The sequence below is a fragment of the Protopterus annectens genome, chromosome 2.part0 (assembly GCF_019279795.1).
Source record: "Protopterus annectens isolate FY-2018-M chromosome 2.part0, PAN1.0, whole genome shotgun sequence".
Lineage (NCBI taxonomy): Eukaryota > Metazoa > Chordata > Ceratodontiformes > Protopteridae > Protopterus > Protopterus annectens.
This window is the reverse complement of record NC_056728.1, coordinates 613,213,904-613,233,179: the sequence shown is the minus strand read 5'-3', so window position 1 is coordinate 613,233,179 and position 19,276 is coordinate 613,213,904.

Below are 19,276 nucleotides of genomic sequence, written 5' to 3'. Positions count from 1 at the left end.
CCTACATATGTCAGGTACCTGTATGGTTGTGTGGAGTACCCTACCATGTTTGACTTTCCACATGCTATACCTCACACACATAGGTACATGCCCATACTTAACTTTCATGACATGGTTGGTATACCTGGGTAATACTCGTTCAACTGTGACACATCCTGACAAGTTCGGCTTGGACCACTGATGTGCGGATTTTGGCCAACTGTTCTAATCATTGGTAGGATGCCACCTTTTCCTATGTCCTGGATGGGATATATTCCGGACACATATCTGAATGTACTGGACAACACGTACCCACAGTCAACGGTATGGATAATACTGTTCCTTTCAGCCTACATTTTGCCTTATTGCTGTAGCAATTTATATGCTCCTTCTGTTTTGTTTACATGCTTATTCTATTTCCTGTCGCATTTAGTATGTGAAATACGGACATACCTATTGTATGTGACTATTACAAGCATTGTGGGATATAATTCGGTCATACGGTCACTAGATATGTACATTTATCGTGTTTTTTGTTATGGACACATCTGCCCAGCTGTGTAGCCTCCCTCACAATATGGGTCAGCTGGTGACCCTGACCATTGGGCTGGACGTACCTATTGGTGGCGCACTAACATATGATGCGTTTCACTTCCACTTGGTATAACTATCTACACTGTGTTGGACTATGGGCACACGGTTTTCAATGTCATTTGTTTGCGGGATATGGACCCGTTATTCCCTACCGTGCATTTGTGTTTGCTTCTTCATTTTGTGTTCGCAGGAACTGTCTTGCATGCTTTGCATACATTTCAGTATCCACGGACACTGACAGATGTGATTACTGTTGTTTGCAAATTGTTATATGCAAGCATTTTCGGTTGCACTTTGACAGCTGACATTTCCACGCCTCCGTGCGGCACTTCGACATGCCCTATGCACTCATGCTCCTTTCCTATGCAAGTGGCTGTGGCGGCAGCATGCCTTCATTAATATGCATTTGGCACTACTGCGCCATATTCATGCCACACGGTTGGCACAAGCCTAATGCCGGCCTTACGCCGAGCTTCATGAATCCCGGGGATGGTCTTTGTAACTGAAGGAGGAATATGACTGATTATTAAATAACTTAATGACTGTAATAGCATGTGACCTTGCTGGACTGCCAGTCTTATTAAAAGTACTCTTAAGTTATAATAGATACCTCAGCCTTGACCCAGTAATGGTTAATGTGCTTACCTCACAGACAAGAGGTGCAAGGTTTGATTCTTGAAAAATTAGCTAGGCTTAAAATGGTCCACAAAAGTAGCTAGCCTAATATGAACCTTTCATTTACAACATTTATCCCATGATGCTAAAGCAGAAATTATTTTTGTCTCAGTGAAATGTAGAAAAGATCCATAACTAAGACCAGTGTATACTTAACACAAGTTCCTCCAGTACATTACATTAGGAAACATCTAATACCTGAATTGTTATATCTGGGTGAAATCAACATTAACTGCCTGGATCCTTGCCAGAACAGTAAACTGCAGTGCTGAATCATGCGTTGTGTGGTTAATTTCCTTCCTTTAAGCACTGACAAGAAGTCAGAGAAAGCTGAATGCTAAACTGGATGACTTGCACCCCACCAAACAGTACTGATGGTAGCATTTCAGACTACATTCATGGCTAGTCAGTAGCCTACGTCCCATATATTGAGTGACCAGTGGAAATTCACCTGAGAGCGTACAAGCAAGGAATTTCGATGATTTAATAGATCGCCCTTTAAAATGCTTCTTTTCACCTTAGATGTAACACGTCATCTGTTTGTGTAAGACTCATTTTTATAACAATAGCTTTTACTAACTATAATATTACCGATGTCCCGTATAGTATTACATACTGTCAAATGACAGTACTCTGTACAGACTGATCCTTATCAGTAACAAACTAAGCTGCAGATTATGGTGAATCTTCCTAGCTTGGTTATTTACATTTCACACACAATAATAGATGTCTATGTTTTAAATAATTTTGATATGCTTGCCTTAACTCTTGTGGGAGGGGAGGTTAAGAAATGCTTAATCTGAATTTCAACTTTTGTAATTTTTTTTTTCATTTTTTTCTTCAGAAGACTTTTAGGTTTTTCTTTTTTCTATCTGTTTTAAGTGCCTTTGTTTCGATATTTGCTGCCTTTGTGTTATATTACTACTAACAGTTGTAATGGCAGGGAATAGAATAAATGCCCATGTATTGGACTCATAAAGAAGTCCACATCTATGGAAGCCCATCCATTATAGAATTTTTTGAATAAACTATAGAAATGTTACTGATAGATCACAGAGGTTTCCACTGCCTGTCCCAACTAGCTGACATAGATATGATGGACAGAAGGGTATTAGGCACATGATAGGCTTAAGCAGCACACACAATGAAACAGACATTTATACAAATGTTTGCCTATCCTAAGTAGGAAAATGCAATTAAATTAATTGTCCTTATCATTGCACACCTATCCAAAACAGAAACATTATTTAGCATAGTCATCATTTTAAAGCATAACAATCCAGAACAATTACATACTTAAACATATCAACTTTTCCAGAAAAGAAGGTAGACAGACAGACACACACACATACAGATGCACAGACATATAGTTTATTTTACATGATTGCTGTCACATCTCTTGTGTTCTTTGCACTTGTAAAATCTAATTCCACAATTTTAGTCAGGTCTTCAGCACAGCCCTGTGTAATGTCCATTAACGCCTACAGTAAAGACCTTTTCCTGTATGTTACTTGACCCTTCTCAATCTACAGCTCCATGCATAATGCATTAGACTATATTGGCAGCATCCCCCATTTGCTCTATTCTTTCTTTGGTAGTCAACTCACCATAAGTACACTCGCTAATACCCTTCAGCAATCCCAACATATTGTGTCATATAAAACTATTCTCTCCTCTCAAATATTTCATCCATACCTCTCAAATGTCCAGAATTCTGCAGAATGTCCAGATTTTTGCATCATAGTTTTGGTCTATTCTTCTTAAAATGTTTGATTTTCTGTAGATCATTTAGGAGTGTCACTAAATAATGACAGGTCTTTGAATTTCACGTTACATGTTCTTCACAGAATGCATGCTAATACAAAACCTAATATTGTAGCAACTTTCTTAGTTTATAAAAGCAATATTTAAAATCTGTCCATGATTGTTGGTCTTTGTCCCCCATTATTTTTGCCTGTGTCCAGAATTCTTATGTGAAGTGGTGGTGGGGTATAATTGCATCCATGTTGCAGTCCTATTAAATATAGCCCCTTTCGCCTCTCTCGAGTCAGGTCCATGGCACATACATATTAATTATTGTCATGCACAACATTTTAACCCTACTCCTGATACATTCATCAAGCAACAGGCCCCTGTTCCTAATGCAGGCTCATCAGAAGCATAGTACTACATTATCCTAATTCAGTCAATTGCATACTGTGAAAGCTTTCTAATGTGAGCAGTTCGGAAACATACATACAGATGCGCGCACACACACACACACACACACACACACACACACACACACACACACACACACACGCACACTGTAGTCATATTGAATGGAATCATAATATTATTGGTACAGTTTAGGGCCACAGACAATGTCAAATGCCGGGAAGACCACTGTTTCTTCAAAAAATAATGTATCAGACAGGATGTATAACAGCTGTCATACCACACAATCCCTGCTGCCAGACTCTCAATGCTGCTTTATGCCACTGCATCTTGCTCATTCCATATATCTGTTTATTATGACTGCTGGAATTGGGGGGGGGGGGGTAGCTGCCTCCTGTATGCCAAGCTGCTATCATATGTGCATACTTCTTTAGCAGATGATATTTGACTTAGAGAAGACCTCTAGGTCATAGAACTGTGACACAATATCCAAAGGCAGTGTTTTAGGATGACAAAAACTACTATTCCCAAAGTCACTACAGAACTACCTGTGTCTAACACTGGATCCCTCCCTCCCTTCACTTTCAAACCCCACAGGTAAGGTCTCATCTAAGGTACACACACACACAGTTTCCACACTGAGTACAATATTAAATTTAGCAATTATTTTATGGTTTGCTAGAGTTAGCCATTGTCTTGGGAAACAACCATACTTTGCCTCCCCCTAAAGATGTTCTTTTAGGGCAGTTTTAAATGCTTGGATGCCTTGCAGATTTATAACTTCTATTGGGAAGTGGTTATGCACAGGATCTAGTCTTGAAAAGGCAATTTCAGTAATGACAGTTTTGAATGGTGGTATGGCTACAATTAAATTACCTTCTTGGCTGTTTCTCGCAGAGTAAGTTTGTCCTCATAGGGTGATCAATCACTTCAGTAGAGAGCAGTTTTAATGTTTCAAGATTTTAAAAGTGAAGTATTTACTATTTAGTAACAGCATGCCTGTTCATGGTACAGGCAGCTGATTCAGACCTTTTAGAACATCACATACTCTAACATGGGAAGAACAACTTTTCTAGATATAGATATCCTAGCAGTAAAGGATATGAGGTGTGATATTTTATATCATAATTTGAGCAGTGGCAGCACCTTAGATAAGACCTTATCTGGTTGGATTTTAAAGTTATGGGAGGGTGTTAGACACAAATAGTTCTGCTCAGTGGCATTGGGAATAGAAGTGTTATTAGCATTTTTAGTAGAATTGGTTGGTATGTAACTAGTTTGTGTGGAGTGGAGAATGCCATAACATTTGTTTTCTTACAGTTTATTGACACCTTTTTGTAGCAGATACCAATTGCAAAGGTCTGGGAAGCTTTTCTTCAGGTTAGATTGCAGACAGTTAAAGGTTTTGTGCAAGTTCAGGAGAAGGAGGATGCCATATGCACATATTATTAGTTTAACATGGGGAAGGTCAGTGCTAAGGTCACTAACAAAGAGTGAGAAAAGCAGGGGAATTGTCGGACAGCTGTGCTGAGCATTCTTATTTTGTTTTGTTTTTTTTCTTTTTTGGAGGAGAGACTGTCGTTGGAATATATCTAAAAAGTTCACTCCTTTACGTAATTTCAGCACCCTACAACAGTGATGTTGCCGAATGTAAGGTTTGAACGTTTGCTAAGTAGTAAAGGATAATAGCAATGATTACTTACTTCTGCCATCTGGCCCTCATTAATGTTGTGGTATATAATGTCTGTCGCTATATGAAGAGATGTTGTTGCAAAAAAAATATATTAGAAGCCATGCTGTTCATAGCAAAGTAGACCATAGCCATTAATATGTTTACAAAGATGCTTATATAGCTGTTTTTCAAATACCCAACTGATAGCATATATGTTGATATTCTGAGATACCTAGTAGGGGAGTGCATAAAACATATGTGGTAGCTGCAATTTTTTTTTATTTTATTTTATATAATTGTTAGCCAGGTAAGCCCTCTAACCACAAAGCCCCAAGGCTATTTCATTGTTAACAGGCTCACTCCAACTCACACAGTAGGCAAACGCAGGTGGAAAGAATCACAGCCTGTACACATGGCTGCACTTAGCAGTATTTTACCTCATTAGAGCCTTAACCCTCTGAGCTAACTCCAGAAAAAAGTAAAGGCATTACACTGATATAATGCTGTACTGTAATGCTTATTTCCCTTTTCTGTTTCTTCAGTAAACATAACCAGTAGTGCAGATTTGTGGAATACATGTTACTGCATGTGAAAACAATGTCCTGAATGGAAGCTTTACCAATTTTCTTTCTCTTTATACTGGTCGAGAAGTAGCATACACACATTTAAAATTATCCCTAAAGCAATATTTGACATAGTAGCAGGTTTCCATGTGGAGCTATGACATTTTCCTTTTTATTCTCTGAAGACCGATAAGCAAGATATAAAATGACTAAGGAACACACTACTTGACATTGTATTTTTGCATTAAAAAAAAGGAGCATGAACTGTTGAAAACAAATTGTTGATTTTTTAACAAAAAAAGAAGGCAGTCTTTAAGCAACTGTACTGTTCTAATAAAGTGATTTGTCAAACTTGGTAGGAAACAGTTTTCAGAATGGAGATGTCACATTTTACTTTGCTTTTATTATGAAGAAGCAAGATACAGTATTTTGCTATCAGATTATTATAATGGGAAACTAATATGTACTAAGATAAAGTAATTCCAGAAAGCAACATTTCACATCTGTAGTAGTTTTTTGACTGGAGCTTTGACACTTTACTTTGAATTCTGTTATGATTTAAAAGCAAGTAACACCACTCTGTGATAACTGTTAAAAGCAATACTTGACACCTTGCTCATAAATCTATTAAAAATTGCAGGCCACACACAGTTGACAAGGTACTGTTGAATTAAATAAAAACACAAGATAGAAACTGAGCAATGTAAGATGATTCTAAGAGTTTGCACAACAGACAGTAGAAACAGTAGTTATTTCCAAAGTAGATATTAATGTACAGTGGACATAGAAACATAGTCTTCTGAACTGAGTTGTGCTATTTTGCCTTTCTTTTTATCATCATGGCAAAGCAAGATATGTTGTTTTAAAACATTTTGTGACATCAGCATTCAACACTGTACTCTTGAAAAAAAATTGGAACACACATTATTGCCACCATATTGCAATTTTGAATTAATAAACTCTTTTCTGAAATAACTAAGTAGGAGGAGAGCTCCCAGACTAGAGCTGCGACAGTTTACTTTGCAGTTTATGCTGATGTGGAAGTTATAAGCATTTTAATATTGAGTAAAGCAAAATTTGGCACCAAAATACTTTTTTAGGCAGAGCTTTGTACTGTTAAATACAACATACAGACTACATTCTTTTATTGATAATACACAACTCAGTTCAAAAATGCAGCAATAAAACTGTAAACAAAAACGTACTGTTCTGCTATACCCATTTTATGCAATGAACAATTAAACTACCACAGGTTCACACAGGAGAAGTTAATGTAGAGGATATGGGAAAGCAAAGTTTTCTGCATGGAGCTGTAGCATTTTGTTTGGATTTTTTTTCTGTTATTTCTATGTTACAATATTATGTAATATAGTATCATGGTAATCAATGTTGCACATTATGTCCATATGCTTTGACTATCCTGGTTATGCAGCTTTGATTAACAGCTGCTCCCTTATATAAAGAGACCAGATGGCAGAATGGTTAAGGTTTTCACTTCTCTTTTTGTGTTTCTGTGGAATTCCTCTCAACTCCATAAAAACATGTTGAGTGTTTCCATCTCAAGGCGGCTTCAGCACAGGTTCTATACGGTGTCATTTAGGAGTTATACAGACCAGTTGCTTTGTATCCTTAAGATATGAGAACACAGATCACAAACAGCATGCCTTGGCAGGACTAGCCACTGGATTGTGTAAAATATGGCTTTAGGCACTGAGGAAAATGAAGCAGGGTCAGATAAGCTCATAGCAGATATGATACAGATGTTGGGTAAGAGAGGGTGATTGATAAAAATAGAAAGTAAGATGGGAGATGAGCAGTTTGGATTCAGATCTCAATGAAACATAACTAAACAGATGTTTGCAGTGAGACAGATGTTTGAAATGAAGCTAGAGATGAGGAAAGAGTCCAACTGGGCATTCATAGACTTGGATAAAGCATATTGATTTGGTCAGTCCTTTGACAGTTTGAAGTCCCAGAAACATTGGTAGAATTAGGGCAAGCTATATACAAGGCTCAGTGACTCAAGTATAAACAATATTTGGCCACTCAGGGAGGTACAAAATGGGAGGGAGTATGCATCAGGGTTCATCTCTCAGCCCACTGCTGTCCATACTGCTGATGGACTACATTATAGTTTCTTTGCTTCATAGGTCAATCAATAACCATGTCTCTTAGCATCTGCTCCTGAGTTTTGTTTGTCTTTCTTTTGAAGAATATGTATTTACTGAGTAGCCTTCAGCAACTGAATTGAAATCTGGCCATCTATCCAGTTAACAGATAATGCTGTTAATAACAGATAATGCTGTTAATAACTTTTCAGCATGGGAAGAAAGATAATGCCAATACTTTACTTTCTGTAATTGTAAGTGACAAAGGTTCATTCTTTAGTTCAAAACTTGATACTGACACTGAAATATCTAAAGCCAAACTAACTGTAGAATTGTCTAAAAATAATGAAGGGCTAACTTTAAGAAGCCATTTGTAAACTGGCAAAAAACACACATATTGATTTAGAAATGCATATCATATTTTGCTTGTGGTCAATTTAAGTTATATTATCTTCTTTGTTTATCTCATTATATTTTGGAAAAAAAAAACATATTAAGTATTTTTTTTACTTTGAAAAATTGTAAATAAATAAATGTTAACATGACTCAGAAAAACAAACCCTACTCAGAGCTTCTTGGTTTAATACATTCTGAGTTCTTCAGTCCAATCAACATTTTGTTTTGCATATTGCCAGCTGTTCAGCATGCTTTGTGCAGAGGAAACAACTGTTAAATAGCCATTTCAGAGAGTTACTGTTCATTTTATTTTAAATTCTTGCTTCAACATCCACTATAAACATAAGCGGCTGAAGAAACTGAGATAAATGATTATTCTCTTCTGTGTCATGTGTTATGTATTGTTGTATTAAAAGAAAATGGATACAACTATATTTAAAAATGAAGCTGTTACCTAATGCTACTAGACTGAAATCTCTAGGAAGCAGGAAAACACCATTTACCTCTAATTCTATATGGAAATCTAAACCTTAGATGCAATAAGATGCCAGCATTAAAAATAATGGTAGGACTTCATGACTTCACAGTACTTAGCAATAAACAGACATCTGATAGGATAGCAGCACTATAGGCTGAAACATTTTTTCATTTATTTTTTAATCAGGCAAACCTACTAGCATAGCACTCAAGTGTCCAGATTTTCACAGAATGTCCAGATTTTTCCTCATATTTTTGGTCTGCTCCTTATACAATTTGTGGTTTTCTGGCAAATCACAGAGGATTGAAATCACCAGGCAATGACATTCATTTGGGTTTCAGAATTCATCTCCTTCAGAAAATGCATAACACAAATCAGGTTATTCTAGCAATGTTCTACATTTCTACCAGCAACATTTCTAGGTTCATAGGTGAGTATTAGGCTAGTTGGCCTTGCAAGCCATTTTAAGTCTAGCCAGTTTCCCTTTTTGTGTTGAAATAACCTATCCCATTTGGTTATAGATTGGTCTTACCCATCTCATGGTCAGTAATTATATACTACACATAATAAGAATAACTAGGATTGTTCCATAGAACATTTGGGGGGGGACACACATAGGGTAAAGCATTTAGTTGCTGCATTTATCCATTAGTAGTACAGGGAGCAGTCCTGGGGTAAATGTTCTGTTTCCCATCAATATATCTAAGTTGCACTTGAAAATGGACAGGGATGAACTTTGTTTTATGTCAATGGAGAGTCTTTTCCATAGCCAAGGTAACTTCTGCAAACTATACCTGTCTAGACATCCAAACTGTCCTCTTGATGTTGCAGAAGAGGAAGAGGTTTAAATCCCGGTGCTGAGCAGTTCTGATACTGTTTGACTTGCTGATGTGTAGTAAATTCATCAGTAATGGGTTGGAGGATGCCTTGTATGCCAGACAGAGGCCACCACTTAGCAGTCTGTAAGATACCAAGTATACTGACAGTTCTCTGAGTCGGTCTATATAGGGTGTGTTGTTTAGGACTTGTATCTTTTTAGTAAGGTATTTCTTTGGGCACTCCAGGTGTTGTATGCATCTGAACAGATATACGTCAAAAGGGGCATTATATTCAACGATTGGCCTAATGAGGGCTGAGTAAAGGGGGGCAATGACATCCATAGATCTAGACATAATCCCTTTTCTATAAGCTGTGCAATATAGAAGAAATTTCTTACAACAATAAACACATGTTGGTCAAAAGTTAGGTCATTGTCCATGAATGTTCCCAAATCCTGAACAACTGGATCAACTCTTAGGGGCTTAGCATCAATATGGCAATTCCCTAGGGTAAATTACTTCCCAAAGGCTACAGTGATGCATTCTTTGCCATTTAGTTTCAGACTATTATTTTGATACCAGTTCATAGGTTCGTAGGTAGGTACTAAGCTATCGGCCCTAGGGCCTAAGTAAGCCTAGCTAGCAAGGTTCCTTGGCTTATGCCACCCAAGAATGCTATTTTCATGTGCCCCTGTTGAGTAGAGCCACGGAAGTGATCCCTGGGGTGTATTTCCTATTTCCCATCCACTCATCAAGATTTTTCTTGAAGAGTGCTAATGAGGAACTTTGCTTGACATAATTGGGTAGCTTGTTCCAGAGTATAGGAAGTCTCTGGGACAGGAATCTATTCCCTCCAGAATGTCCTGTTTATTGTGGTGACAAGGTTTAGGTCCCTAGAGCATGTAGCTTGGAGGAATTGGGGTTTCTTTAGGTGCAGCATGTCCAACAGCTCTGGGTTTGACATAGCTTTATATGTTAAGCAGAGATCACCTTGGAGTAGGCTATATGCTACTGAGTAAAGCTGGAGTTTTTTGAGACAGTCAGTGTAGGGCATCTGTTTGAGGCCAGTAATCCTCGTTGTGAGGTAGTTCTGTGGCCTTTCCAGCTGCTGCAGATGTCTTGTTAGATACATTCCAAAAGGGGCATTGTACTCTATAATTGGTCTAATGATTGTCGAGTAGAGGGGAACAATGACCTCTTTTTTCCTGGATGAAAACCCTTTTGTGATAAGGTGTGCCATGTAGAAGGATTTCCTGACTACTGTGGCAATGTGATTATCAAAGGAGAGACTACTATCCACCTGGGTCCCAAAGTCTTTTATCACACATTCAGCTTAAGTAGACTGCCACCTATGTGGTAGTTTATGGGTGCAGAGGTTTTACCAAAGGGGATGACAATGCACTTTATGGCATTGAGATTGAGGCCATGGCTCTGACACCAGGCATCTGTCTCAGTGAGGCCCTTCTGTAGGATGTCCACATCATTTGGGGACTCAACTATGACTCCTACTTTGCAGTCATCTGTGAACTTCATTGGCCAAAGGCCTTCTGTGTTAGCCTGATTTTCAGAGAAATAGATACCAAACAGGAGTGGTCCTAGGACTGAACCCTGTGGTACTTCACTTGTCACTGGTTTAAAGTCAGATTTGGAGTCTGCAACTTTTACAATGTGGGTTCTGTCAGTGAGCCAGTTAGCAACCCATCTTGTGACATAGGGATTTATACCTTGTTTAGTGAGTTTAGCTATAATTCCAGAATGGGGGATGGTGTCAAAAGCCTTGGCCAGGTTAAGATAGGCTGTGTGAACCACCTTACCCTTGTCTATGGCTTTGGTGACTGCCTCAAAGAAGTTGATCAGGTTCAGGAGGGATGATCTGCCTTTCACAAATCCAAACTGGGTGGTTTCCAGAGTTTGGAGGTTATCAATGTCTTTGTTTATGAGTTCCATGATGATACATTCCATGGCCTTACAGACCAGGCTCGTCAGTCTAATAGGGTGATAGTTCCCAGGATCAGTGGAGTGGGATAACTATTGCTGTGCGCCATTCAGTGGCACAAATCCTGACGTGAGGCTATGACTGAAGATGGTGCTTAGGTGGGGAGCCAAATCGTTCTGAAGTTCATGTAAAACACAGTCTGGGATGTTGTCCAGTCCCATGGATGCTGTGTTTTTGGCTTTAGAGAGTGCAGCTTTTACCTGCATAGTTGTGATAACAGGGACTCTGCATTATTCCTGTATAGATATGGGCCATTTGGGGGTGAGAGGGGGGTAAAGTTAGCACTTAACCTATCTGCCAGGATGTTACTAGTAGCATTATTATTAGCAATTATTATTAATTATTATTAGCATCAGGTCAAATGGGACAGATCAACAGAGTTTCTGTATGCAGACAACGTGGCATTACAGGGAGACTCTGAGCAAGAACTTCAACAAAGGACAGGGATCAGCATGAAAAACTGAAGGCACATGGGATGCAACTGAGTACAGACAAAGCAGTTGCAATGATAGTAATAGGGGAAATCAGAAAAAGCTGAGAACTGAGACAGAAGGGAAAATATTGGACCATGTTAACAGCTTCGTGTATCTGGGAGGAGTGGTTGAGAAGAGCAGAAGTCTGAATGAGGAAGCTAAAGCTAGAATCAGAGCAGTTGCAACTACTTGGCACAAAGTGTCATGTGTAGTATGTGATGTGACAGAAGAATGCTAAAGATGATGAAATGTAATGTGTACAAAGCAGTAGGTTGACCAGTACTACTGTATGGTACAGAAACTAGGCCAGTAAAAGCAGATCAGTTGAGGAAGCTAGAGATGATTGAGATGAAGTGCTTGAGATTGATGGTAGAATGCTTACTGTGGGACACCGAAGAAGTGTTGATAAAAGAGCAGACATCAAAATATCTCCAACTGCAGAAAAGGTTAAGGAGAGCAGATTACAGTGGTTTGGGCACATGTGCAGAAAATTAGAAGACAATTTGATCAAGGTGATTTGTTAAAAACTGAATGAAGGCAAAAAGAAATGAGGGCATCCAGAAAAGTGGTAGATGGATTGTGTGAGAGAAGATCTACAACAGTCAGGCATGAGTGTTGAAGAAGGTAGTAGAGTGGCATTGAACAGAGAGAGAAAGAGAGAGACAGTGACATTTGACAAAACACCCTAACCCCATGAGAGAATGGGGAGAAAAGGGGATGCTGTTGCTGCTGTATTACATTGTTTCTGAGCTTCCCAATGTTATGTTTTCTTATGGTACTCTTGTGATTGTCATATTGATGCACTGATTGCATAGTTGTTTACAAACTGCTAGTTGTATTGCTCCATGTATGTACAGTATATATGTAATGTTTAATCTATTTTGTACTGGAATTAGTTTACAGACTCTGCTATATTTTATTTCTTTTGAGTAACACACAATCTAATTTACTTTCTTTAAGTACCTTTCTGGCTGATACTATTTTCTTATTTGTTTTATACTCCCTCCAACACTTAATGCATTTTTACTTCTATTTTATTTTTTATTTTATATCCATGTGGTTTCGTTAAGTCACTGTACCTGTTTGCAACAACATTCTTTAACATTTTGCTTTACTTTATAGGAGCATTACTTAATTTGTATGTGGTAATGGTAAATAAAGGCTTGGCTGTTTGTGATAATAACCTCCATGACCCATCACTCTAACACCTTATTGCATTATCTAATAGCAGAGGCATATTGCAAAGTGTTTTCAATGCATGCTTCTTAATATTAATGTTGTGCTAGTTTGTGTTTGGTCTTGGAATGACTTTGGCTGCAGCATTTACCAATTCAAAGCAACTTACTTTCTTGTTGCATAGGATTAAAATGGAAGACTGTCCATGGTTGCACCCCTCTGCATTACCATTTAAAGGTATGTAAGGCTTCAGTGATTTTTCTGCCTGGATGCATATTCCTTTTCCTAGTGCTTACATTTTCTTGGTAACTCTACAAATGCAATTAAGTTCTGCTTAGAGGAAAAAATAAGATTGAATTATTTCAGTCACTTTCAACATTTGAGACTTGTTTGCATATTATGATGGTGAAAATGCTGTATGGCTCTGCCCATTCACAGAAAGATTTGCTCCTTAATTTTCCAGCCACTTCTTCCTCTTTGAAACTTATTTCAACAGCTCTGTTCCCCCTTTACAGTTATGATTTCTACCCCATTAAAAATATTACTACATTAGATAAATCTAGATATAATACTACGATGTGTGCAGTATTTCTTCTTTAATCACATATCCACAACCAACCAATCTTTTACAACAAAATATTCACATCTTTAAATGCAGCAACCAATTCCACAGCCATGACTTCATTAAAGCTAACCCCCATTTTTCGAAGTCTTCTGTACTACAGCCACACAACATAGGTCCCATAAAATCAATACACATTTGGTGGTTACACATAACATATTTTTATCATACACTCCTCAGGGGAAAACTTTGACATGTTCAAGCATTCAGTTAAGTCACCCTCCAAAGATACCATCACCAAAAAGTCATAGACCCTTTTTTTCTTGCCTTCATTTTAATCACCCTATTTGTAACAGCCCCCTTAACCCTGGATCTACACAGTTTACAACTGCTGCCATGAGTACCTTAGTGTGTTCAGTAAGTGGCCACAGATTGATGCATATTTCATAATTCTTGTAGTGTTTACATCACCAAATCTTCTAAGATACATCTCCTACATACCACCCCTCAATTCTACAAACTACAATGTCTTCTATGACAACAGCCACTAGATCTAGGAAACAGGGGAGGAATTCTTGCCAATAATCACAAATATCTTTCTCTGACTCTTGTTTATAACACCATCCATCTGTGTCTACAATTAAATACTCTTCCTCACAATCAAAATCCCAATAGCTGCAATTAATCATTTCAAAAGTAACTTGGAATCTATCATGCAAATCACAATCAAAACAAACTACTAATCTCAGGAGATTGCAATACAGATTTTCTTGGCCCACACAAGAACAAAATATATAGCATTTTACTCAATGGGTGCATAACCACTAGACAAGTTCTTAATATTTTGAAGGATACCTTTGTACGTGAGCTACAACAGACTGGACTTCATTCTGTTCTTTGAACTTTTCTTAGTCATTCTCATTACTACCCTGACTTAGAAACAAAATGCTCTTTGCCCCTAACCACAAGGTGACTAAAGTCAAACAAGGTTCAATGGCTAAGACTTTATCTTATTAAAAAAGAGAGAGACAAAGCATGGTTGGAGTAGAGAAAAAGACCCCAACAATCTAAAAAATCACTAAAGCTGCCCTACCGTAAGGAAATCCACATACTTATATAAAAAAATCAGCTAAACTCATGTACTGAACAAAAGTACAAAAGTCCCAAGTACATAACCCAAATCAATTCTGCAGCACAGTTAAATATCTTCATTTGGAAGAATAATAGTCATAACACCTCTATCCAAATCAGACAAGACACAAATCAAAATATAAGAACCCAGGTACATTACAAACAGTTACAATTTAGTCATTTCACCATTCCCAAGTCTACTGAACAATTGCACACCTACTCTGACTACCCACAATTTTGCTTTAGAACTACTGCTTAAAAGGGGCTAATGAGCTAAAAAAAAGTCTGCTAACTCAAAATCACGTTTTACATCACCTCATCACTTACATTTGTTAGATAGCAGATTGTAGAACCACTAACTCACTTATTCTGGCAATATGTTTATAATGATCTAATTATCCTCTTAGTAAAAAGAGCACTCATGAGGCCATTACCTAAAATGGGTGCTTCTAAATAGCTAGCCTTGTCCCTTTAACTAAATTCTTTGAAATGTAGTTTACAAGCACATTTTGCACTATATCTGTCAATGTGACATTCTTACTGATAAGTGGCATGGCTTAAGATCAAAGCACTGCACCTGAACAATGGTATACCTTCTCACAAATATTATTTTTAACATTATATGACATTACCAGTGTTATGTTCTTAGACTTTAAAAGCTCACTTGATTGTGCTTACCATTATATACTACTAAAGAAGCTCAAAAATTGCAACTTCTCTGATGAAGTTTACACATGGTTGAAAAATCAATATCAAAATATCAATATCCCAGGTCTAAACATCAACCTATAGGCTGATAATATTGTTGGAACAAGGACATCACCCTGTCAAATTGAAATCAATAGCTTTCTACAAAATGACTTCAGGCTAATCTGGGACCAGATGTAATCACCTAAATTAAGCTTAAATATGCAAAAGCCCACATGCATGGTATTTGGGGCTAACAGGTACCTCTCAGTAATACAACCCTTTGTATTTATGACCCTTCTGACTGCCACCTCCTTTTTTGAAACTCAGTAAAAAATACTTGGGCTTCCTATTAGACCAAATGCTTCTTTTTGCCTTTATATGGAGACCCAGTCACAGAAGGTACTCATACAACTTAGATTAGCCTATAAAGTTTTCAAGCTTCTCACAAAAGTAGAAAGTCATGTTATATTAGCTATTAATACATTAATACACAGACTAGAACACCCCACACCACTCACAGAATACCCAAATTCTCCAGAGAACAGAAAATAAGTTATCGTGCATTATTTACCTATGCCACCCCATGAGTACCACAGCACCACCTTTAAAAAGTGTAATTGGCTGCCAGCACCAGAGAGAGTCTCTTTCCTACTGAATACCCTAGCTTTGCTGTTATTGAATATGCATTACTGTCCTCCACTTAGACATTTTCTTCAGTTCAGATACCATTAGAAAAGCCAGCATGTATGTGATCATTGGTCCACCTTATACATTATAATCCACTGAAAGGTCTTTATCAGAAACTGGAACAAAATGCTGAAACAGTATAACTCATGGCATCAGATACACATCATCATTACTAAACTTTAGAAAATCATTAAAGGCACTTTCAATATTCTACCCAGTGCCATTGCTATGACAATAACTGATAATGTCTCATTATAGCCTCTCCCATTATAGAGTACATTCTGCACTCTCTTAGTATAACTGTAACTCTCTCTTCCTTAGCCTGCTTACTCTCCATCATGCATTTACACTCTTCTGTCATGCCTCTCCCATTGTAATCCACTCTCAAAACACTACTTCTAAGCTAGCAACACTCACTACCTACCCCTCCACCCATATTCAACATCCCACTACACCCTCCCTCTGATATCCTCACTCTTCCTCCAGACCATCTTCTCATTGAGCATAACTCTGTCTTCCTAAACTTGTTTTCATAGATCCTCTGCTAGCTCCTGTACTACATCCCTACCATTATATTTATTCAGCCTCCCCTCCTGATCTACTTATACTCTAACTTCTTCTCTATCAGTTAACATTTATAAATTTATATTCCATTTTACTCCAAATTAATTTCAACACATGGATGTATGTACAACATTCGTAAATAATGTATATACTGTGGCATTGCTTTATTTGTCGTATTTGTTATGATTGCTATGATCATATATCTGCCTGTTGTACTCAGTGTTGTGTTCAGGATTAATTCACATATCTACTATTGGAACTTACTGCTGTCTATTGCTGTTGTGGCTAAGGTTGTGTTTGAAAAAAGTCCTTGGACCAAAACAGCTATCTGGTTAAGAAATATATAAACAAACAAATAAAAATAAATATAATTTTATATTTATATTTTGCCAGTTATGAATCCAGAAAGCTGCCATTCTATGAATTGCAAATATTTGCAAATAATTTTGTATTTCTGGTTGTGCCTCAAAACACTGATCAATATGACTTAGTTAAGTTTATTGTGTTTATATATTATGCCAGTGTCACTATTTGTTTTATTGTTTCTTCTCAACTATAACAATTCAAGATAAATTATGTGTTCTTCAGGAATTCAAGTCACAAAACGCAATGGTTCTTCTTCCTTAAGATTGCTGATCACTGCTTTGCCAGTGCGGAATATATCTTTGCTTTGACTTCCTCCCCAGCACTAAGCAGCTGTAAAGCTGCCCTGAGGGCAGCAGTGCAGTTCGGTGTATGGGACACACTGTAATAAGCAGGGATAAAGATACTTAATTTCCAAAAGGGGATGTATAAATATCAAATGACTGTACTGAAGCTGTGTCAAATTAAAAATAAATGTGCACATGCTCATCTAAAAGAAAAAAAATTGAATATGATTCTTTGCACTTATCTTTCTATTAAATGAAAAATGTTTAAGAGATATGTATATAGTGAAATGTAATTTTTATTTCCTATTGTGGAAATGTGTATCACAAATGTTTGTAGAGTTAATTTGTGATTTATTGCACTAGATCATATAATGCTTTCCTTGTCTGATCTCATATTATTTTCAGTAAAAATCTGGTTTCAAAACTTACAAGAGGGACTGTCTGTTGATGCTTGCAATTTTAAAGTTACTAATAGAGAATATCTTTGGGATAAAGCAACTGCCAATAGGGAATCTATACATTCCCTTTACTTAAAAGTCAGAAACCATAAGTGACACTTTAAACAGAGGAAGAGAGGTTTTAGTTTAAATGTCAGAGAGACTTCTCTGACCATCTTCTATCAGTTTTTGAATGTTTCACTTTTGGTTTGTTGCCCAAATTTTTACTGCTTCCATATTTACACATATTTGAAGTGCAATTCTATTATTCAGATCCAAATGCCTGTAGACAATGATTTATTTACTGATAAGGAAATGTATATTTTAAATACCTACTAAATTGTATGTTATCTACATTTAGAGTGATGACTTTATAAAGCTATTTTCTACCATTTAAACATTTATAGGATAGCTTATTTAATGGTTAAAAATTAAGATGTTCTTGTTTTGAATAACTGATGAAAGCATATGTTCAAACATATGAAGTAGGGAGCTGGTACCTGAGCAGCTTGAATTTCCCCATTCTGAAACTATTATGTGTTTGAGTGTATGTACATATATGTGTGTGTGTGTGTGTGTGTGTGTGTGTGTGTGTGTGTGTGTGTGTGTGTGTGTGTGTGTGTTTATGCATGTGTACAAAATGATGCCATTCACAGTTCCACTATGTTTCATAAAGTCTCTCTGAAAGGCACTGTATTTGATCAGAGGGGGGTGAATTTCTAGGAAGCCAATGATTATAACTCTGATTGGTAGCTGGGCAGTGTGGACCTTATCTGTGTACTTGATTATTATCCTAGGTAACAGTGCACTTTTACAAGTATACTCTTAAGGTCAACCACTCTTTGCAGTATAATGGATGTCAATGGTGTCAGTCAAAACCTTATACTTCTGGTTCTGTTGCACATTCAAATACTGATGGCAGTATTGGCAACCATTACTCAAGTTTTACACACAATATAGCTGAGCATGAGAAGAAGGCTCACAAGGCACATTTGATGGTGACACTAGTTCAAAAACAACATAAAAACATTAATGTAATGACAGAGTATAATTACAATTTAACTAACTTAGAAAAGCCATCCCCCAAAAAAGCAGACAAAACATATACATTGTTAAACACATGCATTCTTTAATTAAACAAAGAACTTCAACAGAACCTAACAATCCCATCACATGACCATGGTTACCACTCAACTAGCACATCCAAAATATATAATAAACTTACAAAATGGCTTTAAAACAGTAAAACTGCGTAATTACATATCACTAAAAATTAAACTGTTTGTAACTTTTAACAAGATATTTAATATTTATGGAGCCAATCAATTCAGGTGATTATACATAGATAACTGAAGTCATTTGACTTACTTGATTTCTAAAATATTGTTAATGTCATCCATATTAAGATCTGCAATCATATGATCAAAAACAAAAAATGTAAAATTCTTAAAGTTAGTGTAGAAATCTTTA